At 36.8% G+C, this 16,904-nt stretch overlaps 1 protein-coding gene and 1 pseudogene across 1 annotated transcript in view; one reads left to right on the forward strand and one right to left on the reverse strand.

Moving 5' to 3' along the window:
• YTHDF2 (YTH N6-methyladenosine RNA binding protein F2) overlaps positions 1-16,904 on the reverse strand; it is a 44,467-nt gene that overhangs the window by 1,307 nt on the left and 26,256 nt on the right. The window lies entirely within an intron of this gene.
• LOC138154258 (homer protein homolog 2 pseudogene) lies at positions 3,897-5,417 on the forward strand (annotated as a pseudogene).

Here is a 16,904-nt window from a genome sequence, read left to right on the forward strand (position 1 = left end):
AAGGATGAGCAAAGCAAGAACGAAGAAAGTGATTTGGACATGACCCTAGGTTCCCAAATCCTATGCCAATTGTGGATCCTATATCAAGGCAGAAAGGTTTTCTATGGCTTAGGGTAAGTGTATCTTATTTTATGAGCAATCTACTTAAGCTTGAAGAGTCTTACTTAACCAGAATTTAACCATGCCTACCAGGTGATAAATTTTTTTTTGCCTAAGCAACACATGAAACCGTCCAAGCTCACAATCTGCTTTGGTAGAGAGAATATATATAATAACAAAATGACATGTATTTTTGGAAGAGCTGAAGAATTGTTCCTTGTGAGCAAAGGTCTGGGAGAAGAACTATATAAGGGAAAACTTGGGTTTTGAAATTTGTGACTTTCAATTAATTATTCATATTATCCTTGCCCCACAAATGGGAATGGGTCAACCTTATTTTCTTTGAATTTGGCTTAGGGAGGGAATGACATACTGTTATAGGAATGTAAATTTTTAAGATCTTCCCTGCCCCTAGGTTCCTTGCACCTGGAGCATGTGGTAGAAAGCTTTTCAGGAATGCCCACACCTTGGTGCTTTCTGATTGGGCAGTGGGTCAAGAGGGCTGTGACATTCTCTGACCCAGGAGAAGGCTATATAAGCCCTGATGGGAGGCTTTGTTTTGGGGCTCACTTTGAGAAGTGTATGATTTGACCAGATGAGACTCTGGGCAGCCTTGAGAGCCCCTCGGCTTTGAAAAACCCAGATGCTGAAGCTTCCCTCTCTGGTAACTGTGATTTGGTATGGATGTAATGGTTGGACAGTATGGAGGCCTGTATGCTTGATATGTTTTTCTGTTTTCTTGTAACTTCTGTCTGTATGCTCTGAAGTTCGGGATGCTGATTTTCCCCTGAACAAGGTAAATGATATGTTTGATTGATTAAAAGTAAGCTTGCTAACCCATTTTGAGTTGCTTTCTTTCAGCAAAGCAGATCCAAGAACCTGTGTTGGCAGCCACCCTGGGGATGGATGCTGGGGTGCTTGCTGCTACACATACACACTAAATAGGGTATCTAAGTCTACCTTCGAGGGCTGTAGAGAGGAAAAAAGAACCTCTTGCATAACTGTCCTAACCCCACCAAAATAGGAACAGATTAAACTACAAATAAGGTGGCAAATTATGTGCCCCAGACTAGGTCTTGCCTCACCTACACCATGTCATGTTTACTAGTAGTACTACCCAAATATGATGGCAACTCATATTTATACAGCAATTAAAGCCATCTGTTATTGGCTTAAAAAAGAGAGATCAATAAACAAACTAAACAAAGTAAAATCAGAATATAAATTATCTATAGAGTTCAATAAACAAATTACTTAGAGAAAAAACACAATATGATAATAAATGCTTAGAAAAGTGGGAAGCATCATAGAAGAAACTCAGTTCAGAATAACTTCATACACCATATTCTACAATAAAAATCAAAATGGATGTGACCTGAATATTAAAAACCATGCCATTAGAAAGTGAAATCATATACTTCTGACAGGCAGAGAGAAGATAAAATTCTTAAGCAAGGGGTGAAAGCAATTACAAATTTTTAAAATAGGTAATTTAGATTACACAAAATTGAACGGCAAAAATAAAAAGTGACTGACTGGGAAAAACCTTTTCTATCAAAATTTTTAGATAACGGTTTGGTATCCAAGACACAAAAACAGAAAAAAAAAAAAGACCAAAAGTCATTCTCCAATAGGTCAAAAGATAAGAATTAGCTCTTAAAAGAAGAACTGCTAACCAATAACAAGTATACAAAAGAATATAAATCAAAATAACTCTTAAGGTTTCATCTCAATCAACAAATCAGCAAAGATACTCAAAGCAATAACACTGGAAGGGTTGTAGAATGAAAGATTGTAGAAAGAGTATACAAATACATCACTGATGGAGCTGTGTAATTAGTATAATCATTCAGAAAAGCAATTTGGCAGTATGTAAATTAAGTGGCTACAATGTCACTTCGATCCAGAGATTCACATTTAGGCATTTTAATTTCAAGGATAATTTCCAAAAAGGTTCTATATAGAAACCAAAACGTTTACAGTGGCAATTGGTAGTGGTAGCAAATAACAGGAAACAAAACAGGTGCCCATCAATTGTGGAATGGCTAAACAAACTTTGGTACATGAATGTAATGGACTATTCCTATGTTTGTTGGGTGCATGTAAATATGAAAAATGCAGAGAAACAAGGACTTAAAAGAATACAATGGTAAGTAAATATTGCAAAATTTACAAAGAACAATATCAGATTTTTTTAAAAAAAGTATTGATTGTATCCTCCGTGCTTAGTCTACTATGTGCCAGGAATATAAGTAGGCACCTGATGTTTATTAATTGATTTTACCCATTTTTGTCCCCTTTTTCCTACTTTTAAAAAAATGATAGGAGAGATGGCTCTCTGGGACAGAAATGGGTAAAGTACAGGGAGAAATCTAGGTAAAAACCATCAATAAATCTATCAACAACAATCTATCTTTAAAAACTGTATCAATGTGAATTTTTATCCTGAAATCACCGATTCTGGATTAAACCATCCGAGTAATGAATTCAACATATTCTTTATTTGCCACACACAAAGATAAGCAAAAAAGACCAGGTCTATGCCTTCATTGAGGACTTGGAATGCCTAAACCAAATGCCACCTCAGAATTCATCAGAAGTAAAATAAGGTATCAAAAGCCTTTGGAACTTAAAATTTTTACATTGTGAATTTTTTGTAAACTTCTCAAATATACATTCAATATACCCAACATCAATTCAAGGGCCTCTAGAATTCAGAACCTTGGTTCCAGCAAACCCAGTATTATTAACTGTCCCATAAATAAGCCACACTAATTCCTTTCTATGACAATAGTGTGGGCTCCCTCTGCTCCCCTTCAAGGGCCATCTCTTAAAAACCATTCTACTATACCTCTCACTGATAATAAATTAACTGACATTCATATAATGCTTTCAAGTTTATACACATTATCTTATTTCACCTGCACCAAAAACCTTGTGGGGTACCGGGCAACACAAATATCAACCCTACTTTCACTCAATAAGCATACAGAAGACCAGCCCTAGAAGGGCAGGAGAGCCCAGGTTCACCATTCTCTCACTGAATGGGACGGAACACTCTGCCCGTTTTACTCTTCCTCTGAATTTCCACAAATTCTGTGACACAGCTTCACACTGATTTTTTTTACTGTGTTTTGTTGGGTTTATTAGTTCCCCAACTAAACTGTAATTTCCATGAGGGTGTAATGGGAATGGGAATTCGGAAGATCTTCCCTGCCCCATAATAGATCGCGAGGGGGGGTGGAGGGGGAGAGCACACCAGTGACCTTTCCTGCTTTGAAAGTAAACCCTGCCCCTAATAGCCGAATGAAGTCACATTGAGCCCAGACCCAATAAGACAGTGAGAGAGTGTGAGAGAGAGAGAGAGAGAGAGAGAGAGAGAGAGAGAGAGAGAGAGAGAGAAAGGTGCTCAGGCAAGGAGATAAGCGAGGTTTGTGAGTAAATATTGATATTGATCTTGTATTGGTTTGTGGGGAAGGCTAAAGGATTCTGTGGCTCTCAGTGTTGTTATGGTTTCTGGATATCTTTGGTACCATGGTGGAATCTGTTTACTGGTTTTGGGATTTGGTTTTCTGGTATTAAATAAATGTTTCAGTTCTGTCCTCTACCTGAAGAATCTATTATATTCTGCAATCAAATGTCATGTGATATTTAAAGTCACAGTCTTTATCGTGATCATGGGCACTGTAAATATTGCATTGGCACTACAGAGGGCAAGGACCAGGTTTTTTCTATGGATTGACTCCAAGTTGTGGAGGAAAAAGGCACTCAAATACTGATTTCAAAGTACTGCCTTAACTACTCTCTTGGTTCATCCTCCCCTTTGAAGGAGAAAGACATCATCACTGTTTTCCACAGAAGTCATCTAAGATATGAAAAAGATTAATTTGTCTGCTCCAAATTACATTTCTAGTCCTATTCTAGATTCCAAAACTTGTATTCCTGGATTCATTCTTTAAAAAAGAAAAACCTGGGGAGGCAAAAAGAGGGAGGAGTAGGAGGCAGAGGCGGAGGGAGGGCTCGCCATTGGAGCTCCCAGCTGCCCCGCCCCCACCCTTGCCAGGTGGGGGCCCCACAGCCCAGCCAAATGGAGTCGCGCCGGGATTGAGTGGGGCGCAGACTAGAAGCCGCATGTGCCAAGTTCCAAGTTCAGAAGCAGCTGGAGAAGCTCTTCTGCAAGAAGCGAATGCCAGCATCCCATCGGAGTGGGCGGCCAAACAAGCCTGCAAAGATGGGAGAACAGCCCATCTTCGCCATCAGAGCACATGTCTTCCAAATAGACCCCAGCACTAAGAAGAACTGGATGCCTGCAAGCAAACAGGCAGTCATTGTTTCCTACTTCTATGACAGCACAAGAAACAGAAATGGATTAACAGTATGGATGGAGCCAAGGTGATTATCAACAGCACAATCACACCTAATATGACTTTCACCAAAACATCGCAGAAATTCGGCCAGTGGGCAGACAGCAGAGCAAACACTGTTTTTGGTTTGGGTTTTTGTTCTGAGCAACAGCTGACAAAGTTTGCAGAGAAATTCCAGGAAGTGAAGAGAGCTGCCAAATTAGCTAGAGACAAGTCTCAAGAGAAAATTGAGACCTCAAGCAATCATTCTCAAGCATCAAGTGTGAATGAAACAGATGATGAAAAGGCATCTCACGGCCCTGCTGAAGCACATCTGAAATTGGAGAATGAGAAGCTGAAGCTGGCCCTTTCGCAGAGTGCCTCCAACGTGAAGAAATGGGAGATCGAACTGCAAACTCTGAGAGAAAGCAATGCAAGATTGACAGCAGCACTTCAAGAATCTGCTGTCAGTGTGGATCAGTGGAAAAAGCAATTTTTCTATTTGCAGAGATGAGAAGGATGGACTCAGGAATAAGACTGAAGAACTGGAAGAACAATGTAATGAGATAAATAAGGAGAAAGAGAGGAATGCACAGCTGAGCATTAGACTGGAAGCCCTGGAGTCTGAAATTCAAGAAAAGGAGAGGGAGTTGAAAGATCTCCAAAAACAAGGTGAAATCATACCTCAGCTCATGTGAGAATGTGATTTTGTCACAGAGAAATTAGAGTCTTCTGAGAGAGAAAATCACAATCTTGAAGATAAAGTGAGGTCTTTAAGGACAGACATCGAGGAGAGTAAACACAGACAGCGCCACCTAAAAATGGAACAAGAACTTTTTGGAGGTCCTTGATGGGAAGATTGATGACTTGCATGATTTTCAACGAGGGCTCTCCAAACTTGGAATGGAAAATTAGGGTGCAAATTGTGATCTAGGGTCCAGGAGTTTGATGTTTGTTAACCCTAAATGTGTGTATTACAAAATAGGAATGGGAAGTACACCTTGTCTGCATTTTTTTGTAAATAGAGGCTCAGAGTTTCTTGTGTTTTCCAACGAATTGTGCTGCTCACTAACTTCTGTCCAGAATAGAAACTTTCTCTTGCTTCTCTGGGCTTGTGGACAGGTGGAGAATCCTGCCTCAGGAATCAGGAACCAGGTTTACATTAAATGCATATGCAGTTAGCAACCATAGAAACACGAAGTATTTTCTAATCCAATTACCAATATTCTAAGCAACCTGCAATTTCATTCTTTTTTGTCAAGTGAGATTGGAATTACTTGGGATTTCTAATTTCATTGATCAGAAATAGAATAGGGGTGATTTCTGCTCTGGTTCATTCTGGATTAGATGATTCTGAGGTCCTTTCCAAGTCCATAATGCCTGACAGGTGTACATTGGTTTTGGGGTAAGCCATCTAAAACTCACTGTATGAGTGTAGTGAATCCCTCATAGTAGACATTGTGATGCTTTAAAAAATGAATTAAGACTTGAGAAGAAACGGAATCGTGTTTTTAAGAAACACAGGTATGTCCTCTAAATCAGTGCACCATTTTATACATGTCACATCAGGTGGTCTACAGGACTGCAAAAAAAATTTTCCTTTTAATTATTTTTAACTTACAAATGGACAACCATGATATAAGCGGCAGACCATGAAGGCTGAACCTATGTGAAGAGTGGTATTGTAATCCAATAAAACTTACAACAATTTTCAAGAAAAACCTGCAAGCTTAAACTTATAATATACTTATTATATATGTAATATATACTTATAAATATAAGTATATGTACACAAACGTCATTTTAAAGTTATGGTCTCAAAACAGTGCTTTATGACTACACTTATTTATTACTCCCCATGCATTAAGCCTTATTATAATATGTGTATACATAAAATTTATTCCTATCTGCTATATATCAAATTTGGAGATAACAAGAATCTGTAAAGCATAGCTAACAAAATAGACAGCAGAACAATAGGTGAAATAAGAAATGTAATTCCAGGTTTTTTGTTCCCTCAAATTAATTCTCCCTTTTTAATGGGTACAGCATTAATATAGTATTCAATATGTAAATTAATTTTGTAGTAGCGTCATTTTAACAGCCCACCCACCCATGAGCACTGAATATATCCCTCTAGTTATTTATATCCCTCCAGTTATTTAAATTCAACATTTTTAAGATAGGTCTTCAGTGTGCCTGGCTACTGACTCCTAGACTGTATGCATTTTGTAGTTAATTTAAATGGGACTTCCCTTTCTATTACTCTGTCCTGTATTTTATTGTTTTGTGGAAATTCTATTGGTTTCTGTGGATACATTTTACATGCTGTTACTTTACTACTATTTTGTCCATTTCTTTACAGATTCTTTAGAGTTTCTGAAATAAACCATTGCCTTGTTATTTTTTTCTCTTTTTCCTAACTTCATGCCTTTAATTCTTTCATCTCATCATTAGCATTTCTGGAACTATGTGAAGGTATAATCAGTGCTTGTGGTTGGACCATGCCAATATAGTAAAAAAAAAAAATATATATATATATATATATATATAAATATATAATATATACATAAAACAAAACAAAATTAGTCTACAGATTGATTCCTATACTAATAAAACTAGCAAACTAGTAACTCTTACAGAGCTAGCCAAAATAACAAAATTCATTTAAAGGAATAAAAGATCCAGAATATCCCAGAAAAGAGTTCTCAATAAGAATGAAAAGGGATACACATTTCTAGACCTCAAAACTAATACTATTAGCAGTAATCATCTAAACTATTTGGAAATAGTTAGAAAAGAACAGAAAAGTAGATCAGTGGAACAGACTAGACAAGAAATATGGAAACTGAACTCACTAAACCAGTGTTTCACAAATCCAGGAACATATATACTGAAGAAGGTACTCCTTATTTGACAAGAACTGAGAAAAAATGGAAAGGAATCTGGCAGAAATTCAGTTTAGAACAACATTTTACACTACATACAACAAACTCAATATGAATGTGACCTGAATATAAAAGGGCATGTTAAATCACATGGCTAGGGGCTGAATTCTTACTCAAAAAAGAGACTGAGATAATAAAAAGATAAAACATATTTCTTATTACATGAAAAAATTAACATAACTAGAAAGAGAAGGGGTGGCAAGTAGGGGGAGGCATGTATATCAAATATCTCTGAAAGTATGATATTCAAGATACATAGGCAATTAAGAGAAATACAAAACAAACTTGTCAAAGGATAAGAATGAAGTCTCAAAAGAATTGTAGTATACATAGGCTCCAAATAACTAATAACACAAATCAAAATAACTCAGAGATGTCACCTTAAAGTCAGCAAACCACCAAAGATAAGAAATTAGTCCAAGGGGCGGCCAGGTGGCTCAGTGAGTAAGAGCTCCCAGTGTCGGGATAACCTGGGGATCATATCCCGGGCTCAGATAGTCAGCACCACACCCAGAAATAACTGGCCGTGTAACCTTGAGCAAGTTACTTAACCCTGAGTGCTTAAAAAAAAAAAAAAGAAATTAGTCCAGTAAATGTTGGAGAAGTTGTAGAAAGACAGGCACATTAAATGAATGGTTAGTAGAGGTTCAAACTGGTCCAACCACTCTGAAAAATTATTCCGTAAAAGTTCACCCAGAGATTCTGCTGCTCTGATAATAGGCTCAAAGATGTTAATACTAAAAATAAAGGGCTAAAGAGCCCCAAATATGCACCAAAATATTTATAGCAGCGTTTTTTGTACTAGCAAATAACTAGAAATGAAATAAACATCTGTTCATCAACTGGGTATGGAATAAAGGCAACATAATATTACTATGCTATAAGATATGACCATGATGAATACAAAGATGCTTTTATGGACTGAAGTAAGCAGAACTAGAAAAGCAGTATTACACAAAGACTACAACTACACAAATGGAAAAACTAAAAACAACTGAAACTGAATGTTGTGAAACTACAGTAACCAAATTTGTACTGAAAGAAGAGAAATGAGAAGGTATCTTTATTTTCCACCTTCATTGTAGAGGTGAGTGACTACTGGTATAGAATACTACTTATAAAAAGGTCATATTTTTTTCAATATGTTGATTAATCTTTGCTGTATTGTTTTTGTCTTTTATTCTTTGTGATAACATTACCTCTGAAAGGTGTAGGAGGGATGGGTACATTAGAAAATGTAGGTGATGTAAAAACAATTTTTTAAAAACATCATAATGATAAATGTAATGTTCCATTTACCTAGTTTGAAAAAAATTGTAAACAGAGGTACAGTATTAAAAGGTATGGCTAAATAACAATTTACATAAAAGACCTGGGTATTTTAGTGGATTATAAACTTAAGAGAATTCAAAATACAAAACTCTCTAACGTGATGATCTTGACTTAGGCTTTTAATACAACATGGTGGCAAATACCAGAAAGTTGATACTACTGGGATTCTGGTAAGACAACAGATGTATAGAATATTATGTTCAGGTTTAGGGTGTCTCATCCTTTAGAAAAGATGTTAAGGGGGGAGGCTAGGTGGCACAGTGAATAGAACACTGGCCCTGGAGTCAGGAGGACCTGAGTCCTCAGACACTTAACACAAAAACTAGCCGTGTACCTTGAGCAAGTCACTTAACCCCAATTGCCCTCCCAAAAAAAAAAAAAAAGATGTTAAACTAAAGCAGGAGAGATTAAGATAGTAAAATGAATGTAAAATATGCCATGAAAGTCAGATAATGAAAGTAGATCTTTTTAACCTAAAGAAAATTTGGCCTGGGAGGTGAGGAGATGATGTGACTTCTAGCATAACCCAGGAGAAAGGGATTAAAGTTACTCTGCTTGTCTCCCACAAAGCAGAACAAGGAAGAATGGATAGAAGATGCAGGCAGGGAGATTTCAAGTTGGAATAAGGAAAAATATCCTAAAGTGTAATTAACTATTGGAAAGTAGTGAAAATTCTCTATCACTGAAAAACTTCTAGTGAAGACTAGGCAACCCCCTTTGGGGGAATGGCAGAGAGAAGAGTCCTAACTAGTCAATAAGATCAGCCTTCTCAAGTCCTTGCTCTTTCAGATTCAATGATTTGTGTCTTTGGCAAAACTGAATACTGCTATTCTAGACTCTGAACTACTCCATAATAGCACGGCAGGTTTATATAGTGCATTCCAGCTTTAACACTGGAAAGAACTGGCAAATCAGCTGACAATATATAATTTTTCTTTGAAATAAAAAATTTTCATCCCATTACTATTTTCTTTCCCTTATGGATTAAAAAAAAAAAGCACTGTGTCCAGTGATGCAGCTCGGTCCTTCCTTTGAAACATTCCTAAACTTTGGTCCTTCAAGTCTTAAAAGTACTTTCCTCACCCCTAATGGGCCACAAGGACATGTTTCCCAATGCTAAAACTGGGAAGCAGCTGTCAAAGCCAGGGCTTAAATCTTGGTCTTCCAACTCCAGGTCCAGAACTTTTTCATGACACCATGAACCCTAAGTTGTGCCCTGCCATTTAAATGCACTGTGATTTCTTCAGCAGTATTCCCTCAAGCAGACCACAAACCACCTATAATTCTTGCCTATACCTTTAGAGAAATCCTCCGTAGATGTGTATACCCTATAGTAGCACCCTTTTTTCCACATTCCTACTTTTGTACATAACAGTTTTACAAGTCAGGAGGCCAAACATACAAATTTAAAAAGTTCAAATGTCCCCTATCAAACAGAACAGAGACATGAAGAGGGAGTCCTTTATTCAGGTGATGTCAGTAACATATCAGAGGTGAAGACTTGTCAGATATCCCACATTCTTCCAAGATCTAGCATTACTCTCTCACATATACGCATGCCACTCTTCTCCAAGGCTATATGCATTAAAATAATACTGGGGGGGAAAATGGAGCTTAAAATTCTGCATGTCTTTTTCTGTACTGGATACAGCTTATAGCTGGTAGGTAATTCATAGGGTAAGGCTAATTCATAGGATAAAACTAGGTGCAAGAGAAGAAGACCCATTAAGGGCAGAGACTTAGAAACCTTGCTGGGCATCGTCTCATATCCAATCTTTCAGTAATGGGTTTAAGGGATTAACAGGGAAAATAGGTGGTTCCAGATTTAGCTAGCAAAGGTCAGGGATTCAGTATTGAATCTCACTTTAATTTAGGCTTCTTGCAGTATGTTATATGAAGAAAATGCTGAAAAGGACAAATTATGTCAAACTATCTGGATGGCCCAAGCAGGTTCTAAGCTAGGAAAGCTCCAAATACAATCCTCACAACAGACTTCTGGCTGAAGACCAGATGAGCTGCATACCGTGATCATAACAAGAAGGAAGTAAATTCATTAGGTGATGAATTAATTTACAATGGTAGCAAACAGATAAAAATACAAAATGCTATTCAGTCCTTTACAATTCCTGTCCTCAGTCAGGGAGTCAGGGCATCAGAAAGGAAGATAGAAGGTGCTTTAAAAGGACATGGTTTGGGGCTATCTATATCAAATGACCTGTGGATACTCTAAATGCTGAGTTCTGTCCAACAACTATGAGTTGAGTAATAGTGATATAAAATAAAACCAGAGAAGAAAAATGTCACAACTAAATGTCAGAAGAGCTTAAAGGGCCTCTTCAGAAAGAAGAAAAAAGTATTGGGTAGCAGTATACACACACCTAGAGGCAACAAGAAACATTTCCTGGGTCATTCTACCTTACTGTGCTCATGACAAGTGTGAACAAACCAACCACTATGAAGACAAGTTCAGCTTGTACACTAAAATTATTTGTTGAAAAGGACACAGAAAGGAAATCTATGAAAAGCCAAGATTTCCCCCAAAACAACTTACCATTTAACTTAGTGACTTCAACATGAAGGTACTAACCACCTTCACAGGGCAGAACAATGAAAGACTTGGGAATATGTAGTTCAAATTCAAGAAACGAGAGGTCAAAGGTTGACATATTACAGTACTCATTCCTATTAAAAACACCAGAAAGCATAAGAATAAATGAAGCTTTTCTTAAAATAAGAAATATCTATCCAAAATTAAGAGCAAGCAACTATAATAGGGATGAACCAGAAAATATTATCAGGGGAAGCAAAGATTATCACCATTATGCATACTGTACTAGAACTATGCTACTATATATAACAAGGGCAGGTAGATAGGGAAATGAATAGAGTGCTGAACCTGGAGTCAACAAGACTCATTTCCATGAGTTCAAATCTGACCTCAGCTGTGTGACCCTGGGGCAAGTCAGTTAACCCTGTTTGCCTCAGCTTCCTAACCTGTAAAATAACCTAGAGAAGGAAACGGCAAATCACTCTAATATGGCAAATCACTCTAATATCTTTGCCAAGAAAATCCTACATGGAGTCACAAAGAATCACACATGACTGAAACAACTGTACAACAAAAACCTACGGCAAGCAATAAGAAAAAGAACTGAAGGAATAAGCAAAGGCAACAGAGGAAACAAAATTATCACTTTCTGGAGGTATGATGGTTTGCTTAGAGAACCCTAGAGTCAACTAAAAAAACTAGTCAAAACAATTAGTAACTCCATCAAAGTTGCAGGATATAAAATAAACCCACACAAATCATCAGCATTTCTATATATTACTAACCAACACTAGCAGGAAGAGGTAGAAAAAGAAATTCCATGTAAAATAATTGTTTACAATATTTATAATACAGTTTACCTGCCAAACCACACAAAGAACTACATGAACAAAATTACAAAACACTTTTCATACAAATAGAGACAGATCTAAATAACTAGAGAAATATTACTGGTTCATAGGTGGGCTACGCCAATATAATAAAAATGGCAATAGTACTTAGCTAATTTACTTATTGAGTGTCATATCAATCAAAATGCCAAAGAAGTAATTTGCAAAGCTAGAAAAAGTGAAATTCATCTGAAAGAACAAAAGGTCGAAGGAACGGAAAAAAAAAACCCATGAATGGGGCCTAGCAATGCCAAATAACAAAACATGCCACAAAACTGTAATCATGAAAAAAGTTAGTACTAAATAAGAAATAGTAAATTGATGGATGGAACAAATTAAATACACAACATACAGAAGAAGCAAATGAACACAGTAACCCACTGCTTGATAAACTCAAAGATCCCAGCTACTGGGGCAAGAATTTACTAGAGGACAAAAAAATGAAAATAGGAAAGTAACTGGGCAGAAACTAGGACAAGCCAACATCTTGATCAAGATAAGTTTAAAATGAGTACATGATAGACAGAAAAGGTGATGTGATATAAGCAAATTAGAGGAGCACAGAAGAAATTATTTCTCAGATCTATGGATAAAGGAAGAAATGCACCAACAAGGAAAAGAGGTTCATGGGAGATAAAACAGATAATTTTGATTATGTAAAATTAGGGTCTCCCTTCTCCAATTCATCTTTCTCACAACTGTTAAAAAATATTACTAAGAAACAGGCCTAACTATCACTCCACTAAATTTTCAGTGGTTCCCTTATAAATATACTTAGAATGACATTCAAGGTCCTACTTCTGGCCTACTTTCATAGCATTTCCCTTCACAGACTTCACATTACAAACGAAATGGACCAACAGATGTTCCCTGAACTCAACATACCATCCTGCTCCCTCCTCCATGCATTACATTCCTTGTGTCTGGAATGTTCGTCATCAGAATTCTTGTTTTCCTTAACGTCTCCACTCGGGTTTCCAATGGTTTCCAATTCTTCCACGCACCAACCTTTGATCACTTAGTTAAAAGTGTTCTCTATTATGAAACATTCTTAGAGTTCCCTGTCTAGACCTTTCTTTCACCTAAGCACTCTATGTACTGTATAATCTGTGTATATATCCTCTACCCCTTAAAGTGAAGCTATGAGGAGAGGGCTCTATTTATGTCTTTGCATCCACAGCACCTATCAGTATTACCTCACAAAACAGCAAGACAAGATAATGAACCTCCAAAAAGCGTCAGGTACAATAACTGTTACAACCCTGATAATAATAGCTGACATTTATATTGCACTTTAAGGTTTGCAAAATGCTTAATACACATTATTTCATTTATTAATCACACCAGCCCTATAAAGTAGGTGCCCTTTTTATCTCCACTGAGGAAATTAAGGCTCAAATAGTGTAAATGTCTTTTCCAGGGCCACAAAGCCAATAAATGTCTGAGGTCAGATTCAAATCTGAACAGTACTATCTACCAAGCTACCTCTACCACTAAGTTACTCAAAGCATAGAGAGATGAATTCTGAAGACAACAAATAGATGTGCAATGAAACATTGGCCAGGATTTCTATACTGATCTATTCCCATTATTGACAATGTAACTCACCTCATTCCTCGATGTGCTAAAAGTGGAAATGGCACTTAAGGACAGCAGGAAGAATAGAATGGATGGACCTGACCAAATACTTAAAAAACACATCTATGCTGAAGACAACAATTCTAAAAGTTATTTGGGGAAAAATTTAGTATCTCAAAGAGAAGATTTCAAAAGATCAAAACATTACCCCAAAAAGGTGCAAGTGTAAAATTCTTTCCACAGCTATAAAATCTTCATGAAAATGATGTGAAAAACAATATTCTTAATGAAAACTTGGAGAAAAAAAGATCAAGTCTTCCAAAAGACCAAATTATCAGTCATAAGTAAAAACAATACAAGATACTGCCCATGAAACAACAACAAAAAAAAACCACCATTTGACTCAGAAAAAACACACTTACTCCCCCAATGTGTTGTTTCCCATGCATATAAACATTATTCCTTATAGAAGTAAAAACTACATAAAAGCTTTTCTATTATCATGGAGGCTATCCTGTATAACATCTAACTTGAAGAAAGATTCCTTATAGATAGGGAAATTCTTTAGATGCTTCTGGTTTGCATGATACTGTTCAGCCCAGTGAACACCACTCAGATATAATCAGAGTCAAATCAAGAAGCATTTATTAGCTCAGATATAATCAGAGTCAAATCAAGAAGTATTTATTAAACACCTACCATGCATCAAGCCCAGTGCAATTTAGACAGGAAAAAACAGGCAGATAAAAATGCAGATGATATGTAGTTGGATGGGTGTATGTACATGCAGAACCTGTAGATGGCCACAATGAGCTAGGCCCAGAAGTGAATTGCAAGAGAATGGACCTGACTACCTTTGGGAAAACTGGTGAACACTTTCACCTATTGACCAAACTTATCTCTACCACAAACGTTCACTTCTTAAAGCCTGGATAACCTCTGGCTAATGCTATATGGACAGAAATCATGGATAAGATTGAAATTTACAGGTGATTCAAAGGTCAATGATACATAGTGTGTATATCAAGAATGTACAGCATATTACCAAAGATAACTTGCACAAAAGAAGTGATATAAAATATATTAAACATATGTATGAATGGAAAAGGTATTAGGCCCATCAGGTAATGAGAACAAAGGGCAAAAATGGGGCAACCCTTATGTTGCTTCTGCAAAACAGAATATTCATACAATATCTTCTATCACCACAATCATAAAAAGATATTCAATTACTAAACCAAAACCTATATCTACTTACCAAAGGGAACCAAGTAATGTTTTAGACCCTTGAAGGGGTCCTCAATGGTAAGTTTTTAGATAATAAGATGTCTATAAGAAACATGGTAATAGATACTGAAGTCATGGGTGATTTAGAGTTGAGTCAGAAACCCTAAAGGGGTTGATTACAAAATAAACTAATTCCAATTTACCTTAATAAAAGCATAATATGAAATCCTGGCCAATATTAAGCCAGACACTGTGTTCTTGAAATACACACATCTTATACAGAAAAAAAGAGACAAAGGCAAACATCTTGACTTGGTGAACAGAGTGCAAGGCCTGGGGAGAACCAAATTTTGTCTCTGACAATTATTAGCTTAGTAACACTGGGCAACTCCCTAGGACTTCACTATTAAGCTTGCCATTCAATTCATACAATCTATATCATATATAGCACTGCCTCCCAAAGAAGACTGAAGCTCAGTGTTAAATTCAGGCTATCTAGTCAAAAGAATATTATACTTGGATACAGAACATAATTCTAATGCTAGCCCTATAGCTCACTAGCTATTATGACCTTGGGCAAAGTCACTTTAACCCCTGGGCCAAGCTTGAAAAAAAATGTACTCTACAATTCCTTTCACTGCTAACTCTTAAGATTCCATGACTTTTGAAAATCATTCACAAGGTACCAGCTGATGATACTACTCATTGCTCTGCAACTCCCTTCAATTAACACCCACCCCAGTTTCAACAGTTAGTATGATGGCAGTTCTTACTAAACCTACAAGACAACTTAACTTAGCTGCTTTAAAAGCCCAAGACACATTATTTGACAATTAATCCATATTTACACCCATCTCAAAAGAGAACAACATCTGAAGCCCACTCAGGCTCTATTACAGAGAAGTAAGTATACTCTGGTGTACAAGTACAATTCCTGCCTATTAGCTAAAGTCAAGTCTCTTAAGATTGTTTAAATTTAATTTAACCGTTTTTCTAACCTAGTTTTATCCTAACATAAGGGTTATCTTTAACTATCTTCAAATATAAAAGGTCAGATTTCTATGGAAGCCCTTTCACTTGTAAAGTTCTGGGTGCTTTTCCTTCCCCATAGTGGTTCCTTTCTACTACCTGAATGAGAAGAGATTTCATCAAACACAACTCCCATTTCTATGAAGCTTTGTAATTTCAGAACCCTTTATTCCCCCACCTCCAAAAATGATATGCAGTATGAGTATTAACCCTACTGTAAAGTTAAAGAAAGAGCAAACACACCTGGACTTCACCCATAGGTAAAAAGAAGCCAGGAATCAGAACTAGAAGGAATCTTATAACCGGTATTATCTAACTCTCATTTTGCAAAGTAGGTGATTTGTCCAAGGTCTCCTTTCATTAAGTGCAATGTCAACATTCAAATTCAGGTCCTCTGACTTTCCACTAGACAATGTTGACTCCTCAGGAGCTAAGTATCCTATGTGTGCTTGACAATCAGCTTATAACTGATAGTGGATGTCCTAAGTTTCCCTGAGTTTTTGATTTGTTATTTCCTTATGAAAACTGTTAAAAGTGTAAAATCCAAGACAGAAAGAGAAAAGATAAAAAGGAATATGAAGAAAGGTAAGGAAGGGGGAAAAGTAGACGAGCAAATTCAAATACCCAATAGATGGTTAATCCAAGGCCTTGACACTACAACAGCCAGCAATGTAGGGAACATGACACATCCAACAAAGTACTGAAGATCTGACTGACTCAGCAGTAGAACATGCTGTTTTTCAGGAAATGAGGAAGGATCACACTCAACCAACCATGCTTTCTCACCTACCACTCTAATGGAAACTGTGGCATTTGCTAGCTGGCTATTAGTTGGGGGCACTATGAAATTTGTGGCAGAAGACAAAACTGGTGGTTCAATTCTGATATGTGTAAGTAAGTACTAAGAAGG

The sequence above is a fragment of the Petaurus breviceps genome, unplaced genomic scaffold (assembly GCF_028583685.1).
Source record: "Petaurus breviceps papuanus isolate PSGF00001 unplaced genomic scaffold, PetGlider_PUasm1.0 91041, whole genome shotgun sequence".
In the NCBI taxonomy this organism is placed as follows: Eukaryota; Metazoa; Chordata; class Mammalia; order Diprotodontia; family Petauridae; genus Petaurus; species Petaurus breviceps.